Source organism: Apteryx mantelli, chromosome 3 (assembly GCF_036417845.1).
Source record: "Apteryx mantelli isolate bAptMan1 chromosome 3, bAptMan1.hap1, whole genome shotgun sequence".
In the NCBI taxonomy this organism is placed as follows: Eukaryota; Metazoa; Chordata; class Aves; order Apterygiformes; family Apterygidae; genus Apteryx; species Apteryx mantelli.
In genome coordinates, this window is record NC_089980.1 from 5,245,727 (window position 1) to 5,267,134 (window position 21,408).

The following is a 21,408-nucleotide window of genomic DNA, read 5'->3' on the forward strand; positions in this document are numbered from 1 at the left end:
TTTTGCATCGGCGGCTGGCTTTTGCATCGGCGGCTGGCTTTGCATCGGCGCTGGCTTTTGCATCGGCGCTGGCTTTTGCATCGGCGGCTGGCTTTTGCATCGGCGGCTGGCTTTTGCATCGGCGGCTGGCTTTTGCATCGGCGGCTGGCTTTTGCATCGGCGGCTGGCTTTTGCATCGGCGGCTGGCTTTTGCATCGGCGGCTGGCTTTTGCATCGGCGGCTGGCTTTTGCATCGGCGGCTGGCTTTTGCATCGGCGGCTGGCTTTTGCATCGGCGGCTGGCTTTTGCATCGGCGGCTGGCTTTTGCATCGGCGGCTGGCTTTTGCATCGGCGGCTGGCTTTTGCATCGGCGGCTGGCTTTTGCATCGGCGGCTGGCTTTTGCATCGGCGGCTGGCTTTTGCATCGGCGGCTGGCTTTTGCATCGGCGGCTGGCTTTTGCATCGGCGGCTGGCTTTTGCATCGGCGGCTGGCTTTTGCATCGGCGGCTGGCTTTTGCATCGGCGGCTGGCTTTTGCATCGGCGGCTGGCTTTTGCATCGGCGGCTGGCTTTTGCATCGGCGGCTGGCTTTTGCATCGGCGGCTGGCTTTTGCATCGGCGGCTGGCTTTTGCATCGGCGGCTGGCTTTTGCATCGGCGGCTGGCTTTTGCATCGGCGGCTGGCTTTTGCATCGGCGGCTGGCTTTTGCATCGGCGGCTGGCTTTTGCATCGGCGGCTGGCTTTTGCATCGGCGGCTGGCTTTTGCATCGGCGGCTGGCTTTTGCATCGGCGGCTGGCTTTTGCATCGGCGGCTGGCTTTTGCATCGGCGGCTGGCTTTTGCATCGGCGGCTGGCTTTTGCATCGGCGGCTGGCTTTTGCATCGGCGGCTGGCTTTTGCATCGGCGGCTGGCTTTTGCATCGGCGGCTGGCTTTGCATCGGCGGCTGGCTTTTGCATCGGCGGCTGGCTTTTGCATCGGCGGCTGGCTTTTGCATCGGCGGCTGGCTTTTGCATCGGCGGCTGGCTTTTGCATCGGCGGCTGGCTTTTGCATCGGCGGCTGGCTTTTGCATCGGCGGCTGGCTTTTGCATCGGCGGCTGGCTTTTGCATCGGCGGCTGGCTTTTGCATCGGCGGCTGGCTTTTGCATCGGCGGCTGGCTTTTGCATCGGCGGCTGGCTTTTGCATCGGCGGCTGGCTTTTGCATCGGCGGCTGGCTTTTGCATCGGCGGCTGGCTTTTGCATCGGCGGCTGGCTTTTGCATCGGCGGCTGGCTTTTGCATCGGCGGCTGGCTTTTGCATCGGCGGCTGGCTTTTGCATCGGCGGCTGGCTTTTGCATCGGCGGCTGGCTTTTGCATCGGCGGCTGGCTTTTGCATCGGCGGCTGGCTTTTGCATCGGCGGCTGGCTTTTGCATCGGCGGCTGGCTTTTGCATCGGCGGCTGGCTTTTGCATCGGCGGCTGGCTTTTGCATCGGCGGCTGGCTTTTGCATCGGCGGCTGGCTTTTGCATCGGCGGCTGGCTTTTGCATCGGCGGCTGGCTTTTGCATCGGCGGCTGGCTTTTGCATCGGCGGCTGGCTTTTGCATCGGCGGCTGGCTTTTGCATCGGCGGCTGGCTTTTGCATCGGCGGCTGGCTTTTGCATCGGCGGCTGGCTTTTGCATCGGCGGCTGGCTTTTGCATCGGCGGCTGGCTTTTGCATCGGCGGCTGGCTTTTGCATCGGCGGCTGGCTTTTGCATCGGCGGCTGGCTTTTGCATCGGCGGCTGGCTTTTGCATCGGCGGCTGGCTTTTGCATCGGCGGCTGGCTTTTGCATCGGCGGCTGGCTTTTGCATCGGCGGCTGGCTTTTGCATCGGCGGCTGGCTTTTGCATCGGCGGCTGGCTTTTGCATCGGCGGCTGGCTTTTGCATCGGCGGCTGGCTTTTGCATCGGCGGCTGGCTTTTGCATCGGCGGCTGGCTTTGCATCGGCTGCTTTGCATCGGCGGCTGGCTTTTGCATCGGCGGCTGGCTTTTGCATCGGCGGCTGGCTTTTGCATCGGCGGCTGGCTTTTGCATCGGCGGCTGGCTTTTGCATCGGCGGCTGGCTTTTGCATCGGCGGCTGGCTTTTGCATCGGCGGCTGGCTTTTGCATCGGCGGCTGGCTTTTGCATCGGCGGCTGGCTTTTGCATCGGCGGCTGGCTTTTGCATCGGCGGCTGGCTTTTGCATCGGCGGCTGGCTTTTGCATCGGCGGCTGGCTTTTGCATCGGCGGCTGGCTTTTGCATCGGCGGCTGGCTTTTGCATCGGCGGCTGGCTTTTGCATCGGCGGCTGGCTTTTGCATCGGCGGCTGGCTTTTGCATCGGCGGCTGCTTTTGCATCGGCGGCTGGCTTTTGCATCGGCGGCTGGCTTTTGCATCGGCGGCTGGCTTTTGCATCGGCGGCTGGCTTTTGCATCGGCGGCTGGCTTTTGCATCGGCGGCTGGCTTTTGCATCGGCGGCTGGCTTTTGCATCGGCGGCTGGCTTTTGCATCGGCGGCTGGCTTTTGCATCGGCGGCTGGCTTTTGCATCGGCGGCTGGCTTTTGCATCGGCGGCTGGCTTTTGCATCGGCGGCTGGCTTTTGCATCGGCGGCTGGCTTTTGCATCGGCGGCTGGCTTTTGCATCGGCGGCTGGCTTTTGCATCGGCGGCTGGCTTTTGCATCGGCGGCTGGCTTTTGCATCGGCGGCTGGCTTTTGCATCGGCGGCTGGCTTTTGCATCGGCGGCTGGCTTTTGCATCGGCGGCTGGCTTTTGCATCGGCGGCTGGCTTTTGCATCGGCGGCTGGCTTTTGCATCGGCGGCTGGCTTTTGCATCGGCGGCTGGCTTTTGCATCGGCGGCTGGCTTTTGCATCGGCGGCTGGCTTTTGCATCGGCGGCTGGCTTTTTGCATCGGCGGCTGGCTTTTGCATCGGCGGCTGGCTTTTGCATCGGCGGCTGGCTTTTGCATCGGCGGCTGGCTTTTGCATCGGCGGCTGGCTTTTGCATCGGCGGCTGGCTTTTGCATCGGCGGCTGGCTTTTGCATCGGCGGCTGGCTTTTGCATCGGCGGCTGGCTTTTGCATCGGCGGCTGGCTTTTGCATCGGCGGCTGGCTTTTGCATCGGCGCTGGCTTTTGCATCGGCGGCTGGCTTTTGCATCGGCGGCTGGCTTTTGCATCGGCGGCTGGCTTTTGCATCGGCGGCTGGCTTTTGCATCGGCGGCTGGCTTTTGCATCGGCGGCTGGCTTTTGCATCGGCGGCTGGCTTTTGCATCGGCGGCTGGCTTTTGCATCGGCGGCTGGCTTTTGCATCGGCGGCTGGCTTTTGCATCGGCGGCTGGCTTTTGCATCGGCGGCTGGCTTTTGCATCGGCGGCTGGCTTTTGCATCGGCGGCTGGCTTTTGCATCGGCGGCTGGCTTTTGCATCGGCGGCTGGCTTTTGCATCGGCGGCTGGCTTTTGCATCGGCGGCTGGCTTTTGCATCGGCGGCTGGCTTTTGCATCGGCGGCTGGCTTTTGCATCGGCGGCTGGCTTTTGCATCGGCGGCTGGCTTTTGCATCGGCGGCTGGCTTTTGCATCGGCGGCTGGCTTTTGCATCGGCGGCTGGCTTTTGCATCGGCGGCTGGCTTTTGCATCGGCGGCTGGCTTTTGCATCGGCGGCTGGCTTTTGCATCGGCGGCTGGCTTTTGCATCGGCGGCTGGCTTTTGCATCGGCGGCTGGCTTTTGCATCGGCGGCTGGCTTTTTGCATCGGCGGCTGGCTTTTGCATCGGCGGCTGGCTTTTGCATCGGCGGCTGGCTTTTGCATCGGCGGCTGGCTTTTGCATCGGCGGCTGGCTTTTGCATCGGCGGCTGGCTTTTGCATCGGCGGCTGGCTTTTGCATCGGCGGCTGGCTTTTGCATCGGCGGCTGGCTTTTGCATCGGCGGCTGGCTTTTGCATCGGCGGCTGGCTTTTGCATCGGCGGCTGGCTTTTGCATCGGCGGCTGGCTTTTTGCATCGGCGGCTGGCTTTTGCATCGGCGGCTGGCTTTTGCATCGGCGGCTGGCTTTTGCATCGGCGGCTGGCTTTTGCATCGGCGGCTGGCTTTTTGCATCGGCGGCTGGCTTTTGCATCGGCGGCTGGCTTTTGCATCGGCGGCTGGCTTTTGCATCGGCGGCTGGCTTTTGCATCGGCGGCTGGCTTTTGCATCGGCGGCTGGCTTTTGCATCGGCGGCTGGCTTTTGCATCGGCGGCTGGCTTTTGCATCGGCGGCTGGCTTTTGCATCGGCGGCTGGCTTTTGCATCGGCGGCTGGCTTTTGCATCGGCGGCTGGCTTTTGCATCGGCGGCTGGCTTTTGCATCGGCGGCTGCTTTTGCATCGGCGGCTGGCTTTTGCATCGGCGGCTGGCTTTTGCATCGGCGGCTGGCTTTTGCATCGGCGGCTGGCTTTTGCATCGGCGGCTGGCTTTTGCATCGGCGGCTGGCTTTTGCATCGGCGGCTGGCTTTTGCATCGGCGGCTGGCTTTTGCATCGGCGGCTGGCTTTTGCATCGGCGGCTGGCTTTTGCATCGGCGGCTGGCTTTTGCATCGGCGGCTGGCTTTTGCATCGGCGGCTGGCTTTTGCATCGGCGGCTGGCTTTTGCATCGGCGGCTGGCTTTTGCATCGGCGGCTGGCTTTTGCATCGGCGGCTGGCTTTTGCATCGGCGGCTGGCTTTTGCATCGGCGGCTGGCTTTTGCATCGGCGGCTGGCTTTTGCATCGGCGGCTGGCTTTTGCATCGGCGGCTGGCTTTTGCATCGGCGGCTGGCTTTTGCATCGGCGGCTGGCTTTTGCATCGGCGGCTGGCTTTTGCATCGGCGGCTGGCTTTTGCATCGGCGGCTGGCTTTTGCATCGGCGGCTGGCTTTTGCATCGGCGGCTGGCTTTTGCATCGGCGGCTGGCTTTTGCATCGGCGGCTGGCTTTTGCATCGGCGGCTGGCTTTTGCATCGGCGGCTGGCTTTTGCATCGGCGGCTGGCTTTTGCATCGGCGGCTGGCTTTTGCATCGGCGGCTGGCTTTTGCATCGGCGGCTGGCTTTTGCATCGGCGGCTGGCTTTTGCATCGGCGGCTGGCTTTTGCATCGGCGGCTGGCTTTTGCATCGGCGGCTGGCTTTTGCATCGGCGGCTGGCTTTTGCATCGGCGGCTGGCTTTTGCATCGGCGGCTGGCTTTTGCATCGGCGGCTGGCTTTTGCATCGGCGGCTGGCTTTTGCATCGGCGGCTGGCTTTTGCATCGGCGGCTGGCTTTTGCATCGGCGGCTGGCTTTTGCATCGGCGGCTGGCTTTTGCATCGGCGGCTGGCTTTTGCATCGGCGGCTGGCTTTTGCATCGGCGGCTGGCTTTTGCATCGGCGGCTGGCTTTTGCATCGGCGGCTGGCTTTTGCATCGGCGGCTGGCTTTTGCATCGGCGGCTGGCTTTTGCATCGGCGGCTGGCTTTTGCATCGGCGGCTGGCTTTTGCATCGGCGGCTGGCTTTTGCATCGGCGGCTGGCTTTTGCATCGGCGGCTGGCTTTTGCATCGGCGGCTGGCTTTGCATCGGCGGCTGGCTTTTGCATCGGCGGCTGGGCTTTTGCATCGGCGGCTGGCTTTTGCATCGGCGGCTGGCTTTTTGCATCGGCGGCTGGCTTTTGCATCGGCGGCTGGCTTTTGCATCGGCGGCTGGCTTTTGCATCGGCGGCTGGCTTTTGCATCGGCGGCTGGCTTTTGCATCGGCGGCTGGCTTTTGCATCGGCGGCTGGCTTTTGCATCGGCGGCTGGCTTTTGCATCGGCGGCTGGCTTTTTGCATCGGCGGCTGGCTTTTGCATCGGCGGCTGGCTTTTGCATCGGCGGCTGGCTTTTGCATCGGCGGCTGGCTTTTGCATCGGCGGCTGGCTTTTGCATCGGCGGCTGGCTTTTGCATCGGCGGCTGGCTTTTGCATCGGCGGCTGGCTTTTGCATCGGCGGCTGGCTTTTGCATCGGCGGCTGGCTTTTGCATCGGCGGCTGGCTTTTGCATCGGCGGCTGGCTTTTGCATCGGCGGCTGGCTTTTGCATCGGCGGCTGGCTTTTGCATCGGCGGCTGGCTTTTGCATCGGCGGCTGGCTTTTGCATCGGCGGCTGGCTTTTGCATCGGCGGCTGGCTTTTGCATCGGCGGCTGGCTTTTGCATCGGCGGCTGGCTTTTTGCATCGGCGGCTGGCTTTTGCATCGGCGGCTGGCTTTTGCATCGGCGGCTGGCTTTTGCATCGGCGGCTGGCTTTTGCATCGGCGGCTGGCTTTTGCATCGGCGGCTGGCTTTTGCATCGGCGGCTGGCTTTTGCATCGGCGGCTGGCTTTTGCATCGGCGGCTGGCTTTTGCATCGGCGGCTGGCTTTTGCATCGGCGGCTGGCTTTTGCATCGGCGGCTGGCTTTTGCATCGGCGGCTGGCTTTTGCATCGGCGGCTGGCTTTTGCATCGGCGGCTGGCTTTTGCATCGGCGGCTGGCTTTTGCATCGGCGGCTGGCTTTTGCATCGGCGGCTGGCTTTTGCATCGGCGGCTGGCTTTTGCATCGGCGGCTGCTTTTGCATCGGCGGCTGGCTTTTGCATCGGCGGCTGGCTTTTGCATCGGCGGCTGGCTTTTGCATCGGCGGCTGGCTTTTGCATCGGCGGCTGGCTTTTGCATCGGCGGCTGGCTTTTGCATCGGCGGCTGGCTTTTGCATCGGCGGCTGGCTTTTGCATCGGCGGCTGCTTTTGCATCGGCGGCTGGCTTTTGCATCGGCGGCTGGCTTTTGCATCGGCGGCTGGCTTTTGCATCGGCGGCTGGCTTTTGCATCGGCGGCTGGCTTTTGCATCGGCGGCTGGCTTTTGCATCGGCGGCTGGCTTTTGCATCGGCGGCTGGCTTTTGCATCGGCGGCTGGCTTTTGCATCGGCGGCTGGCTTTTGCATCGGCGGCTGGCTTTTGCATCGGCGGCTGGCTTTTGCATCGGCGGCTGGCTTTTGCATCGGCGGCTGGCTTTTGCATCGGCGGCTGGCTTTTGCATCGGCGGCTGGCTTTTGCATCGGCGGCTGGCTTTTGCATCGGCGGCTGGCTTTTGCATCGGCGGCTGGCTTTTGCATCGGCGGCTGGCTTTTGCATCGGCGGCTGGCTTTTGCATCGGCGGCTGGCTTTTGCATCGGCGGCTGGCTTTTGCATCGGCGGCTGGCTTTTGCATCGGCGGCTGGCTTTTGCATCGGCGGCTGGCTTTTGCATCGGCGGCTGGCTTTTGCATCGGCGGCTGGCTTTTGCATCGGCGGCTGGCTTTTGCATCGGCGGCTGGCTTTTGCATCGGCGGCTGGCTTTTGCATCGGCGGCTGGCTTTTGCATCGGCGGCTGGCTTTTGCATCGGCGGCTGGCTTTTGCATCGGCGGCTGGCTTTTGCATCGGCGGCTGGCTTTTGCATCGGCGGCTGGCTTTTGCATCGGCGGCTGGCTTTTGCATCGGCGGCTGGCTTTTGCATCGGCGGCTGGCTTTTGCATCGGCGGCTGGCTTTTGCATCGGCGGCTGGCTTTTGCATCGGCGGCTGGCTTTTGCATCGGCGGCTGGCTTTTGCATCGGCGGCTGGCTTTTGCATCGGCGGCTGGCTTTTGCATCGGCGGCTGGCTTTTGCATCGGCGGCTGGCTTTTGCATCGGCGGCTGGCTTTTGCATCGGCGGCTGGCTTTTGCATCGGCGGCTGGCTTTTGCATCGGCGGCTGGCTTTTGCATCGGCGGCTGGCTTTGCATCGGCGGCTGGCTTTTGCATCGGCGGCTGGCTTTTGCATCGGCGGCTGGCTTTTGCATCGGCGGCTGGCTTTTGCATCGGCGGCTGGCTTTTGCATCGGCGGCTGGCTTTTGCATCGGCGGCTGGCTTTTGCATCGGCGGCTGGCTTTTGCATCGGCGGCTGGCTTTTGCATCGGCGGCTGGCTTTTGCATCGGCGGCTGGCTTTTGCATCGGCGGCTGGCTTTTGCATCGGCGGCTGGCTTTTGCATCGGCGGCTGGCTTTTGCATCGGCGGCTGGCTTTTGCATCGGCGGCTGGCTTTTGCATCGGCGGCTGGCTTTTGCATCGGCGGCTGGCTTTTGCATCGGCGGCTGGCTTTTGCATCGGCGGCTGGCTTTTGCATCGGCGGCTGGCTTTTGCATCGGCGGCTGGCTTTTGCATCGGCGGCTGGCTTTTGCATCGGCGGCTGGCTTTTGCATCGGCGGCTGGCTTTTGCATCGGCGGCTGGCTTTTGCATCGGCGGCTGGCTTTTGCATCGGCGGCTGGCTTTTGCATCGGCGGCTGGCTTTTGCATCGGCGGCTGGCTTTTGCATCGGCGGCTGGCTTTTGCATCGGCGGCTGGCTTTTGCATCGGCGGCTGGCTTTTGCATCGGCGGCTGGCTTTTGCATCGGCGGCTGGCTTTTGCATCGGCGGCTGGCTTTTGCATCGGCGGCTGGCTTTTGCATCGGCGGCTGGCTTTTGCATCGGCGGCTGGCTTTTGCATCGGCGGCTGGCTTTTGCATCGGCGGCTGGCTTTTGCATCGGCGGCTGGCTTTTGCATCGGCGGCTGGCTTTTGCATCGGCGGCTGGCTTTTGCATCGGCGGCTGGCTTTTGCATCGGCGGCTGGCTTTTGCATCGGCGGCTGGCTTTTGCATCGGCGGCTGGCTTTGCATCGGCGGCTGGCTTTTGCATCGGCGGCTGGCTTTTGCATCGGCGGCTGGCTTTTGCATCGGCGGCTGGCTTTTGCATCGGCGGCTGGCTTTTGCATCGGCGGCTGGCTTTTGCATCGGCGGCTGGCTTTTGCATCGGCGGCTGGCTTTTGCATCGGCGGCTGGCTTTTGCATCGGCGGCTGGCTTTTGCATCGGCGGCTGGCTTTTGCATCGGCGGCTGGCTTTTGCATCGGCGGCTGGCTTTTGCATCGGCGGCTGGCTTTTGCATCGGCGGCTGGCTTTTGCATCGGCGGCTGGCTTTTGCATCGGCGGCTGGCTTTTGCATCGGCGGCTGGCTTTTGCATCGGCGGCTGGCTTTTGCATCGGCGGCTGGCTTTTGCATCGGCGGCTGGCTTTTGCATCGGCGGCTGGCTTTTGCATCGGCGGCTGGCTTTTGCATCGGCGGCTGGCTTTTGCATCGGCGGCTGGCTTTTGCATCGGCGGCTGGCTTTTGCATCGGCGGCTGGCTTTTGCATCGGCGGCTGGCTTTTGCATCGGCGGCTGGCTTTTGCATCGGCGGCTGGCTTTTGCATCGGCGGCTGGCTTTTGCATCGGCGGCTGGCTTTTGCATCGGCGGCTGGCTTTTGCATCGGCGGCTGGCTTTTGCATCGGCGGCTGGCTTTTGCATCGGCGGCTGGCTTTTGCATCGGCGGCTGGCTTTTGCATCGGCGGCTGGCTTTTGCATCGGCGGCTGGCTTTTGCATCGGCGGCTGGCTTTTGCATCGGCGGCTGGCTTTTGCATCGGCGGCTGGCTTTTGCATCGGCGGCTGGCTTTTGCATCGGCGGCTGGCTTTTGCATCGGCGGCTGGCTTTTGCATCGGCGGCTGGCTTTTGCATCGGCGGCTGGCTTTTGCATCGGCGGCTGGCTTTTGCATCGGCGGCTGGCTTTTGCATCGGCGGCTGGCTTTTGCATCGGCGGCTGGCTTTTGCATCGGCGGCTGGCTTTTGCATCGGCGGCTGGCTTTTGCATCGGCGGCTGGCTTTTGCATCGGCGGCTGGCTTTTGCATCGGCGGCTGGCTTTTGCATCGGCGGCTGGCTTTTGCATCGGCGGCTGGCTTTTGCATCGGCGGCTGGCTTTTGCATCGGCGGCTGGCTTTTGCATCGGCGGCTGGCTTTTGCATCGGCGGCTGGCTTTTGCATCGGCGGCTGGCTTTTGCATCGGCGGCTGGCTTTTGCATCGGCGGCTGGCTTTTGCATACGGCGGCTGCTTTGCATCGGCGGCTGGCTTTTGCATCGGCGGCTGGCTTTTGCATCGGCGGCTGGCTTTTGCATCGGCGGCTGGCTTTTGCATCGGCGGCTGGCTTTTGCATCGGCGGCTGGCTTTTGCATCGGCGGCTGGCTTTTGCATCGGCGGCTGGCTTTTGCATCGGCGGCTGGCTTTTGCATCGGCGGCTGGCTTTTGCATCGGCGGCTGGCTTTTGCATCGGCGGCTGGCTTTTGCATCGGCGGCTGGCTTTTGCATCGGCGGCTGGCTTTTGCATCGGCGGCTGGCTTTTGCATCGGCGGCTGGCTTTTGCATCGGCGGCTGGCTTTTGCATCGGCGGCTGGCTTTTGCATCGGCGGCTGGCTTTTGCATCGGCGGCTGGCTTTTGCATCGGCGGCTGGCTTTTGCATCGGCGGCTGGCTTTTGCATCGGCGGCTGGCTTTTGCATCGGCGGCTGGCTTTTGCATCGGCGGCTGGCTTTTGCATCGGCGGCTGGCTTTTGCATCGGCGGCTGGCTTTTGCATCGGCGGCTGGCTTTTGCATCGGCGGCTGGCTTTTGCATCGGCGGCTGGCTTTTGCATCGGCGGCTGGCTTTTGCATCGGCGGCTGGCTTTTGCATCGGCGGCTGGCTTTTGCATCGGCGGCTGGCTTTTGCATCGGCGGCTGGCTTTTGCATCGGCGGCTGGCTTTTGCATCGGCGGCTGGCTTTTGCATCGGCGGCTGGCTTTTGCATCGGCGGCTGGCTTTTGCATCGGCGGCTGGCTTTTGCATCGGCGGCTGGCTTTTGCATCGGCGGCTGGCTTTTGCATCGGCGGCTGGCTTTTGCATCGGCGGCTGGCTCTTGCATCGGCGGCTGGCTTTGCATCGGCGGCTGGCTCTTGCATCGGCGGCTGGCTCTTGCATCGGCGGCTGGCTTTTGCATCGGCGGCTGGCTCTTGCATCGGCGGCTGGCTCTTGCATCGGCGGCTGGCTCTTGCATCGGCGGCTGGCTCTTGCATCGGCGGCTGGCTCTTGCATCGGCGGCTGGCTCTTGCATCGGCGGCTGGCTCTTGCATCGGCGGCTGGCTCTTGCATCGGCGGCTGGCTCTTGCATCGGCGGCTGGCTCTTGCATCGGCGGCTGGCTCTTGCATCGGCGGCTGGCTCTTGCATCGGCGGCTGGCTCTTGCATCGGCGGCTGGCTCTTGCATCGGCGGCTGGCTCTTGCATCGGCGGCTGGCTCTTGCATCGGCGGCTGGCTCTTGCATCGGCGGCTGGCTCTTGCATCGGCGGCTGGCTCTTGCATCGGCGGCTGGCTCTTGCATCGGCGGCTGGCTCTTGCATCGGCGGCTGGCTCTTGCATCGGCGGCTGGCTCTTGCATCGGCGGCTGGCTCTTGCATCGGCGGCTGGCTCTTGCATCGGCGGCTGGCTCTTGCATCGGCGGCTGGCTCTTGCATCGGCGGCTGGCTCTTGCATCGGCGGCTGGCTCTTGCATCGGCGGCTGGCTCTTGCATCGGCGGCTGGCTCTTGCATCGGCGGCTGGCTCTTGCATCGGCGGCTGGCTCTTGCATCGGCGGCTGGCTCTTGCATCGGCGGCTGGCTCTTGCATCGGCGGCTGGCTCTTGCATCGGCGGCTGGCTCTTGCATCGGCGGCTGGCTCTTGCATCGGCGGCTGGCTCTTGCATCGGCGGCTGGCTCCACGCAACACTGACAATGGCTTCAGCAACAGGCACAAGGCCCCGCTCACAAACCCAGACATTGCTCCCACCTCACCACACCTCTCCAGTCCTCTCCAGCACTCGAGATTTGCTCTTGCGGAGAAGTTGCGGCTGGCTTTTGCATCGGCGGCTGGCTTTTGCATCGGCGGCTGGCTTTTGCATCGGCGGCTGGCTTTTGCATCGGCGGCTGGCTTTTGCATCGGCGGCTGGCTTTTGCATCGGCGGCTGGCTTTTGCATCGGCGGCTGGCTTTTGCATCGGCGGCTGGCTTTTGCATCGGCGGCTGGCTTTTGCATCGGCGGCTGGCTTTTGCATCGGCGGCTGGCTTTTGCATCGGCGGCTGGCTTTTGCATCGGCGGCTGGCTTTTGCATCGGCGGCTGGCTTTTGCATCGGCGGCTGGCTTTTGCATCGGCGGCTGGCTTTTGCATCGGCGGCTGGCTTTTGCATCGGCGGCTGGCTTTTGCATCGGCGGCTGGCTTTTGCATCGGCGGCTGGCTTTTGCATCGGCGGCTGGCTTTTGCATCGGCGGCTGGCTTTTGCATCGGCGGCTGGCTTTTGCATCGGCGGCTGGCTTTTGCATCGGCGGCTGGCTTTTGCATCGGCGGCTGGCTTTTGCATCGGCGGCTGGCTTTTGCATCGGCGGCTGGCTTTTGCATCGGCGGCTGGCTTTTGCATCGGCGGCTGGCTTTTGCATCGGCGGCTGGCTTTTGCATCGGCGGCTGGCTTTTGCATCGGCGGCTGGCTTTTGCATCGGCGGCTGGCTTTTGCATCGGCGGCTGGCTTTTGCATCGGCGGCTGGCTTTTGCATCGGCGGCTGGCTTTTGCATCGGCGGCTGGCTTTTGCATCGGCGGCTGGCTTTTGCATCGGCGGCTGGCTTTTGCATCGGCGGCTGGCTTTTGCATCGGCGGCTGGCTTTTGCATCGGCGGCTGGCTTTTGCATCGGCGGCTGGCTTTTGCATCGGCGGCTGGCTTTTGCATCGGCGGCTGGCTTTTGCATCGGCGGCTGGCTTTTGCATCGGCGGCTGGCTTTTGCATCGGCGGCTGGCTTTTGCATCGGCGGCTGGCTTTTGCATCGGCGGCTGGCTTTTGCATCGGCGGCTGGCTTTTGCATCGGCGGCTGGCTTTTGCATCGGCGGCTGGCTTTTGCATCGGCGGCTGGCTTTTGCATCGGCGGCTGGCTTTTGCATCGGCGGCTGGCTTTTGCATCGGCGGCTGGCTTTTGCATCGGCGGCTGGCTTTTGCATCGGCGGCTGGCTTTTGCATCGGCGGCTGGCTTTTGCATCGGCGGCTGGCTTTTGCATCGGCGGCTGGCTTTTGCATCGGCGGCTGGCTTTTGCATCGGCGGCTGGCTTTTGCATCGGCGGCTGGCTTTTGCATCGGCGGCTGGCTTTTGCATCGGCGGCTGGCTTTTGCATCGGCGGCTGGCTTTTGCATCGGCGGCTGGCTTTTGCATCGGCGGCTGGCTTTTGCATCGGCGGCTGGCTTTTGCATCGGCGGCTGGCTTTTGCATCGGCGGCTGGCTTTTGCATCGGCGGCTGGCTTTTGCATCGGCGGCTGGCTTTTGCATCGGCGGCTGGCTTTTGCATCGGCGGCTGGCTTTTGCATCGGCGGCTGGCTTTTGCATCGGCGGCTGGCTTTTGCATCGGCGGCTGGCTTTTGCATCGGCGGCTGGCTTTTGCATCGGCGGCTGGCTTTTGCATCGGCGGCTGGCTTTTGCATCGGCGGCTGGCTTTTGCATCGGCGGCTGGCTTTTGCATCGGCGGCTGGCTTTTGCATCGGCGGCTGGCTTTTGCATCGGCGGCTGGCTTTTGCATCGGCGGCTGGCTTTTGCATCGGCGGCTGGCTTTTGCATCGGCGGCTGGCTTTTGCATCGGCGGCTGGCTTTTGCATCGGCGGCTGGCTTTTGCATCGGCGGCTGGCTTTTGCATCGGCGGCTGGCTTTTGCATCGGCGGCTGGCTTTTGCATCGGCGGCTGGCTTTTGCATCGGCGGCTGGCTTTTGCATCGGCGGCTGGCTTTTGCATCGGCGGCTGGCTTTTGCATCGGCGGCTGGCTTTTGCATCGGCGGCTGGCTTTTGCATCGGCGGCTGGCTTTTGCATCGGCGGCTGGCTTTTGCATCGGCGGCTGGCTTTTGCATCGGCGGCTGGCTTTTGCATCGGCGGCTGGCTTTTGCATCGGCGGCTGGCTTTTGCATCGGCGGCTGGCTTTTGCATCGGCGGCTGGCTTTTGCATCGGCGGCTGGCTTTTGCATCGGCGGCTGGCTTTTGCATCGGCGGCTGGCTTTTGCATCGGCGGCTGGCTTTTGCATCGGCGGCTGGCTTTTGCATCGGCGGCTGGCTTTTGCATCGGCGGCTGGCTTTTGCATCGGCGGCTGGCTTTTGCATCGGCGGCTGGCTTTTGCATCGGCGGCTGGCTTTTGCATCGGCGGCTGGCTTTTGCATCGGCGGCTGGCTTTTGCATCGGCGGCTGGCTTTTGCATCGGCGGCTGGCTTTTGCATCGGCGGCTGGCTTTTGCATCGGCGGCTGGCTTTTGCATCGGCGGCTGGCTTTTGCATCGGCGGCTGGCTTTTGCATCGGCGGCTGGCTTTTGCATCGGCGGCTGGCTTTTGCATCGGCGGCTGGCTTTTGCATCGGCGGCTGGCTTTTGCATCGGCGGCTGGCTTTTGCATCGGCGGCTGGCTTTTGCATCGGCGGCTGGCTTTTGCATCGGCGGCTGGCTTTTGCATCGGCGGCTGGCTTTTGCATCGGCGGCTGGCTTTTGCATCGGCGGCTGGCTTTTGCATCGGCGGCTGGCTTTTGCATCGGCGGCTGGCTTTTGCATCGGCGGCTGGCTTTTGCATCGGCGGCTGGCTTTTGCATCGGCGGCTGGCTTTTGCATCGGCGGCTGGCTTTTGCATCGGCGGCTGGCTTTTGCATCGGCGGCTGGCTTTTGCATCGGCGGCTGGCTTTTGCATCGGCGGCTGGCTTTTGCATCGGCGGCTGGCTTTTGCATCGGCGGCTGGCTTTTGCATCGGCGGCTGGCTTTTGCATCGGCGGCTGGCTTTTGCATCGGCGGCTGGCTTTTGCATCGGCGGCTGGCTTTTGCATCGGCGGCTGGCTTTTGCATCGGCGGCTGGCTTTTGCATCGGCGGCTGGCTTTTGCATCGGCGGCTGGCTTTTGCATCGGCGGCTGGCTTTTGCATCGGCGGCTGGCTTTTGCATCGGCGGCTGGCTTTTGCATCGGCGGCTGGCTTTTGCATCGGCGGCTGGCTTTTGCATCGGCGGCTGGCTTTTGCATCGGCGGCTGGCTTTTGCATCGGCGGCTGGCTTTTGCATCGGCGGCTGGCTTTTGCATCGGCGGCTGGCTTTTGCATCGGCGGCTGGCTTTTGCATCGGCGGCTGGCTTTTGCATCGGCGGCTGGCTTTTGCATCGGCGGCTGGCTTTTGCATCGGCGGCTGGCTTTTGCATCGGCGGCTGGCTTTTGCATCGGCCTTTTCAAGAATTCACCTCTGAGATGTATTTTAAAGCATTGGAGAGAGGCAGCAGGTCCACCAGGAGGTACACTTACCAAGAGAACAATTAACTGAATACTGTAGTCATCATAATCATGTATAGTTTACAAGATCAGGAAAAATTGTGGGATGATTCCAAAGGATCCGATGATACTAGCATTAGAGAAGGAGGGAAAGGGTCGAAATTTGAAAAGGTGTTGGAGCTGTTGGTCGCCCCCCGACAGAGGTGGGGGGGGGATGTCGAGGATGTTGTTGGGGAGGCTGAAGAGGCAGAAGGATTTAGCCCGATTGCAGGGAGAACAAGAGGATGCCAAGGGGAAGCGGGGGAGGTTTTACAGGCTGCCCTTCGGCAGGTGGTTGGAAATACCGGACCAGTAACAGTTAAAGTGCCTTTCTCTATAATGGAGTTAAGGTCCTGGAAGGAAATAGCAGGGAACTATAGAGAGGATCCAGAGAGAGTGGCAGAAGTGTTTGAAACTCTAATTAGGACTCAGGATCCAGATTGGAATGATTTACAGGTAATATTAGACACCCTGCTAGATGATACTGAAAAGAAGATGGTAATAAACACTGCTCGGAAGCAAGTGGAAGGAGCACTTGCTGGTGGGGATTTGCAGGGGATGCTAGATCAGAATTTTCCTGCTACAGACCCGGGGTGGGATCCTAACCTGCCAGGACCCCGGGGACTTGTAATAAGATATCAGAAATGGATATTGTATGGTGTAAAACATGGTATTCCAAAAGCAGTTAATTGGTCCAAAATAAATGAGGTCAGACAAGAACCGAGTGAATCCCCATCTGCTTTTATGGAACAATTAGAAGTTACGGCCAGGAAATCTGCCAGCCTGGATCCTGAGAAACCAGAGGAAGCCCAGCAGCTAGCTTCAATTTTTATGGGACAATCGGCCCCAGACATAAGAAGGAAACTTCAAAAATTAGAGGGGGCAGATTGGAGAGATCTGGGGAAAATGTTAGAAGTGGCCTCGATAGCTTTTAATAGGATGCAGTGCTACCAGTTGTATGGGCTAGCGGAATTCCAGGTAGGTCTACATTGGCAAAACCGGTGAAGGTTGTTCTAAAATCTGGAGCTAAACCGGTAAGACAAAAACAGTATCCTATTAAGTGGGAGGCCCAGGTACCTTTGGGTTTCTGACATTGTTCCATCCCGAAAAGTTGTTAATTGATGGAACTGCCCATGTTCGGACAAAACGGTCCACCCACAGCTTTACATCAGACTGTAATAGCGACATAGAATTGTGGGACCTAACTAAGTGTCTCTTGAGTAGTGTTTTTGCAGGAGTAGGAACTGCTCCCGCTTTATCACAACTTAACAAATTAGGATGCTGACTTGCAGAGGAAGCAAATGCTACTAGTACTGCTTTGAACACCCTGTTAACAGATGTAGATTCAGTTAGACATGCCACCTTGCAGAATGGGGCTGTGATCGATTTTTTGCTATTGGCCTAAGGCCATGGCTGTCAGGATTTTGAGGGAATGTGTTGTATGAATCTGAGTGATCATTCTGAGTCAATACATACGAGCATTGCAAGATTGAAGGCGTTAACAAAACAATTGCAAGAAGATGATGGGAAAAACGTATGGGGAATGTTTGATTGGTTGAATATGCTTGCTGTAGGACCTTGGTTAAAACGCATCCTGATTCTAGGACTTATTATAGTTTTTGTATTTGTTGCAATACTAATGTGTGTGCCATGCTTATTGAATTGCATACAAAGAATGATTGACCGGAGTATGAAGCAAGTCATGACCCTGCAAGTTCATACCGCCTTAGCCTTTCAGTTATTAAAGGAAGGGGGAGATGTGGAGGGTCATGACAGGGTTCAACTGGTGGAAAGCTACAAGTAGCAAAGCGTATGGGAAAGGAGAAGCAAGGAGCGAGGTACAAGGAGTTACAAGTAGCAAAGCATGCTTCTGGAGGAGCTTGGAGTTGTTTCTGTGTGCTCATGAGGATGCTGCTAGCTTCTGTGCTCTCCTTCTCTAGGTTCCTGTGTGGCATCCCTCTGCGTGCTGTCCGAGAGCCTTCTGCGTGCACTGTCACGTATCGGAGAGCAACAGCTTCCTGGGCTGGATTTCGATCAGAGCCATCAAGATGAAGCGTGCACATCATCCTGCATGGTCAGCTCTCCAGGTGAGTCCAACTGACCAAAGTCTATTCTCTTTATGGGTTGGTGTCCCTGCCAGGATCCTTGAATACGTACCTGCCTGGGATAAGGGCTCATTGGATGCATAAGCAATTCGCAGAGCACGTGGACATGTAACGTTGTCCCTACGAGGCCTCAGAAGAAGGCTGAGAACCACCTAGGCAGGGCTGTCTCCTGCCCCCAGGAGCAACGGATGCTCTGGCTTGCCCAGGAGCAGAGTGCAAGAACCTTGCAAGAGGAGCATGCCGCAGAGCTGGCCTTAACCCTAGATACCCCCCAGAGGTGGAGCAGCCCTGAGCAGTCCTCGCTGGCCCTTGACTTGCCAGTGACTGGAAGAGAACTGCAGTTGCAGTGCAGTGGGGTGACATTTGGCAGCCTTGAGACTGCAGTGCCAGGGACTGTGGCTGCGATGGGCACGAGCGCTTGCAGAGTGGCCTGAAGAAGGCAGAGAGCAAGGGGAGGCCCCTCTGGGTGAGCATGTGCCTCTGTAGGACCTTAGCAGCCCCCTGATGAGGTGTCGCAGCATGCATTGCAAGCAGCAGCGCCATGCCTCCCTTGGGCAGAGGTCAAGCCCACAGGCAGCAGTGGGGAAAAGCAGGAGAGGACAAGGCAGTAAATTGGGGCCAGACACTAAACCCGCAAAGGAGCAGGCAGATGCCACCACTGCCAATAATCACGCAGCCTCTGAGCAGGCCAAATACCATAACCCGCGGTCACCTCAGGCCCTCTTTAAAGTGCCCCTCAGGTGGGTGAAGAATTCAGACCTTTGGTGGCACCCGTGCAAAGGGAACATATCCTCCCCCTCCACTGCCGCAAAGGCTGCCTGAGGACAGGATGCAAGCTCTCCGCAGACAGGTTTATGAGGCAGCTGCTGGAGGGCCAAATATGACTGTGAAGAAGGCAAGGTCACAGAGCATTTGAGTTGCCTGCTGGAGAGCAGGCTCTTCTCTGTGCTCCTGAAACTCCTTCAGGGAACGTTGGGGCTACGTTGCTTCGAATGAAGAGCTTCTCCTTTGAGCTGCTCCCCAGCTCAGCTACAAAAGGCTGCTGAGGCACCATGAGCAATTCCTCTCCCTTGCTGAGAAGATGGTCCCCAGAAGCCCAGCTGAGTTGCCTTTCAACTCAGCAGGCACCTTTCCCCTGCCCTAGAGGGGAACCTAGTCAAGCCCTACTGATCAGCTGCCCAGCCTGAGCCCAGGGGAGGAAGAAACCCCAGGACACTGGGACTTAGTCTCACTTCCAAACAGGCCCCTTCCCAGCACCTCCGAGGGGTGAGAAGCTTGGCAAGGGAGCGTGATGTCTGCGGAGTGGGGCAAAGGGAGCTGCATGCAATTGTGAGAATGAGCCTCGGAGCAGTGCCCTCGTCATTTGCTTACGTAGCTTTCTTGGTCCTTTGTATCCAGAACGTCAGGTGAAATTCTCATAATCCTGTCAGCTCTGTGAAGCCTGCAGGGCTGCTGGCGGGAAACCTCCTCTTCTGTGTGCAGCGGATACCTGGAGTTTGCTCTGAAGTAGCCAGCTCCAGAAGATTACTGCTTTTGATTTGAGAGTATTTAAAACAGTATCCAGGGTTTCTTTAAGCTTCTTAGCAGGACTTTTTCTCCTTTTTGCATTTACAACCATTAGTAAGTTTTGAAGAACATGCTACAGTGGGGATGGGAAGGCCTTTGCTGACACTGACTCAAAAATATGCTTTCGGGGATCCGGGGGGAGAGCTCCAGTAGTGCCCAGTGCAAGGGGAAAGTGGGCGAGAAGGTGTGCTGACTAAGGGCTGCTGTTACACAAATTTTGGAGGAGGCTGCAGTAACTTAGATAAGTGTCTCTAACATAATTCCACTAGCCCTCAAAACATCCCAGGACTGGAAGAGTCTGAATTTGGGTTCAAGCCATCCTTGGCTGCAAGTACTGTTCTGTACCTCCTTCTGGTGTAATGTGAGCTTTTACCCATAGGAGCTAAAGTCGAGGAAGCTGCATGAACCCTGGCCTTAGAGCAGTGGCTGCTGCCAGTGGTACCAGTAGAAACCCCAGTCAGCCACACAGGCAAATTCACTAGACAAAGTCCGTGTTTGAATTTTAAACAAACACAGGTGTGACTTCTGGCAAAGGTCTGCTCTGCTTGCAGAAGTCATTGCTGCAGGGACAGCAGGATAGAATGGATGTATTTCAGGTGCACTGAGCCTCCTTTGGATGCTCTGTATTTTTGGTCTCCACGTGTGCATAGAGTCTGGGTCCTGGCTGCCCCGTCTAGATGACCGGATATCTCAAAATCCTGATTGCATGTTCAGCGTTCTGGGCTTCTCCAAGATGAGGTTTTTAGGTGGAGGGAGACACAGCTGAAGAATACAGGTTATATCTTAACCCTGTGTGTTCTGGTCTGAGTTTTGCCTTTCCTGCTCCTTGCTTGTCTAACAGCACAGGAGGCCTGGAGAATGCTGGGGAGACTTTCCCCTTGTCTTACCTTCTGGTGCCTGACTCTGCAGTGATTTTGGACTGCTGGAAGGAGAAATGGCCCTGCAAAATCCTGTGACAGTCTCAGTAGCATTGTGATGATTTGTTCTTACTGCACATTGCAGCTGCAAAGCAACTTGCTGTCTGTCTGTAACATGTGTCTTAAAGAACACACAGCAGCAGATGTTTTGGGGGCTTTCTTGAAAAGTCATAACTTGTGCATATTTGGTCAATTTTCATGGAGACACCTGAAGATACATCAGCTGATTGTAAGGGAGGCCTTCTGCCACACTTCGGGTGGCTGCTTCATAGCATGGATGCACTAGAAGTTCTCCCGTAATAAAAACGTAGGGTTTTGCCTCCCTCAAAAGATGGGGCGTGTTGTCCCTTCTTCCAGTATGTCCAAAATGGCAGCACTTTTCTAGCTGGGCACCATGAGTATCACCCATCCTCCCTTAAAAATGAAATTGAGCTTAATGCAACGTTCTGTTCCATCAGGAATGGAAAAGTTCTACCAAGGTAGCTGGCTGGACAACTGAGAACATCCCTGGAAAGTGGGACTTAGTAGAAATGTTACAGTCTGTGGTATCCTTAGAAGTGCATATGCATACATGTAATATTGCAAGGCATCTTTTCAGATTTATGAATAATGAGCCATACAGCCCTGAGCATTTCTCTCAAAACAGAACACCCAAATCCAGGCACTCAAAATGTGATTTAAACTCAAAATATGAAAAGCAGACATCATTCTACCTAGTTTTAGGTATTAAACTTTCCCCTTCTTGCTTTTAATAATCAGTGGAGAAGAAATTCCCTCGGGATGTACTCATCTCTCTACTGACTAGAGAGTGAACTGCAGGTTACTGTGCTGCTAGCATAGCACACGAATGCAAGACGCGTGAATCTGGGCAGAAAAGGATGGTCATGTATTTCTAGTCATTAACTGGATTGCAGTCAAAATTGGATTGTCATGTAATGCAACAGCTGGAATCACGTGCGCTCCTGCTCTCTTATGCTTTGTGCTTCAGAGCAAGTAAGCCCTTCCTGTTTTAATCTTGGAGAAGAGTAGCCACACAGGGAAGGAGATGTTGTTAGAAAGTAAAGCAGAAAAGTACTACTTCTCAGCAACTGTCAGCCTTGCTGCTGTGCTGCAGGAATGCAAGATGTCATTTGTCCCGTCCCCTCCCCAGCTGCTGTTTATCGGTTGTGTGTTGAGATAAGAACATTTTAGCGGGCAGGAGTTCATATGCCTTCTGGAATACTTTGATGAGTCTCATCTTTTCAATAGTGTTTGAAAATCTGGTGACCTGAGGAATGTTATATACTGATAATTCAGCATTAATTTTCATGCTGTGACAGTAAGTGAAGATACTTTTCTTTATGTAAGTTGAAGGAATCCTGTACTTTCTGTTCTGTTTGTAGTAATGTTCCTGTTTGTTTGCCTTCAACAGTTTCTTGTACAAAAGCTACACTGGATTCTTGAAGAGAGACCTAAAAGACATTCAGCTCAGCACCACTCTTCTAGGACTTTGGAAAAGAATGAAAAATGGGGAAGTGGAATGAAGACGATCGATAGAAACCGGTATCATTCTGTATTGAAACAACCAAAGCAATGTTATCAGATTCAGTTGTTAATGTGTAGCTTCAGTAGTAAAAAAGGACTTGTAACATTTGTGCGTGTGTATTTTCACAGGACTGCTGAATGAAGGATGACTGTAGACAGATTGTAGCAGAACAGTCTCT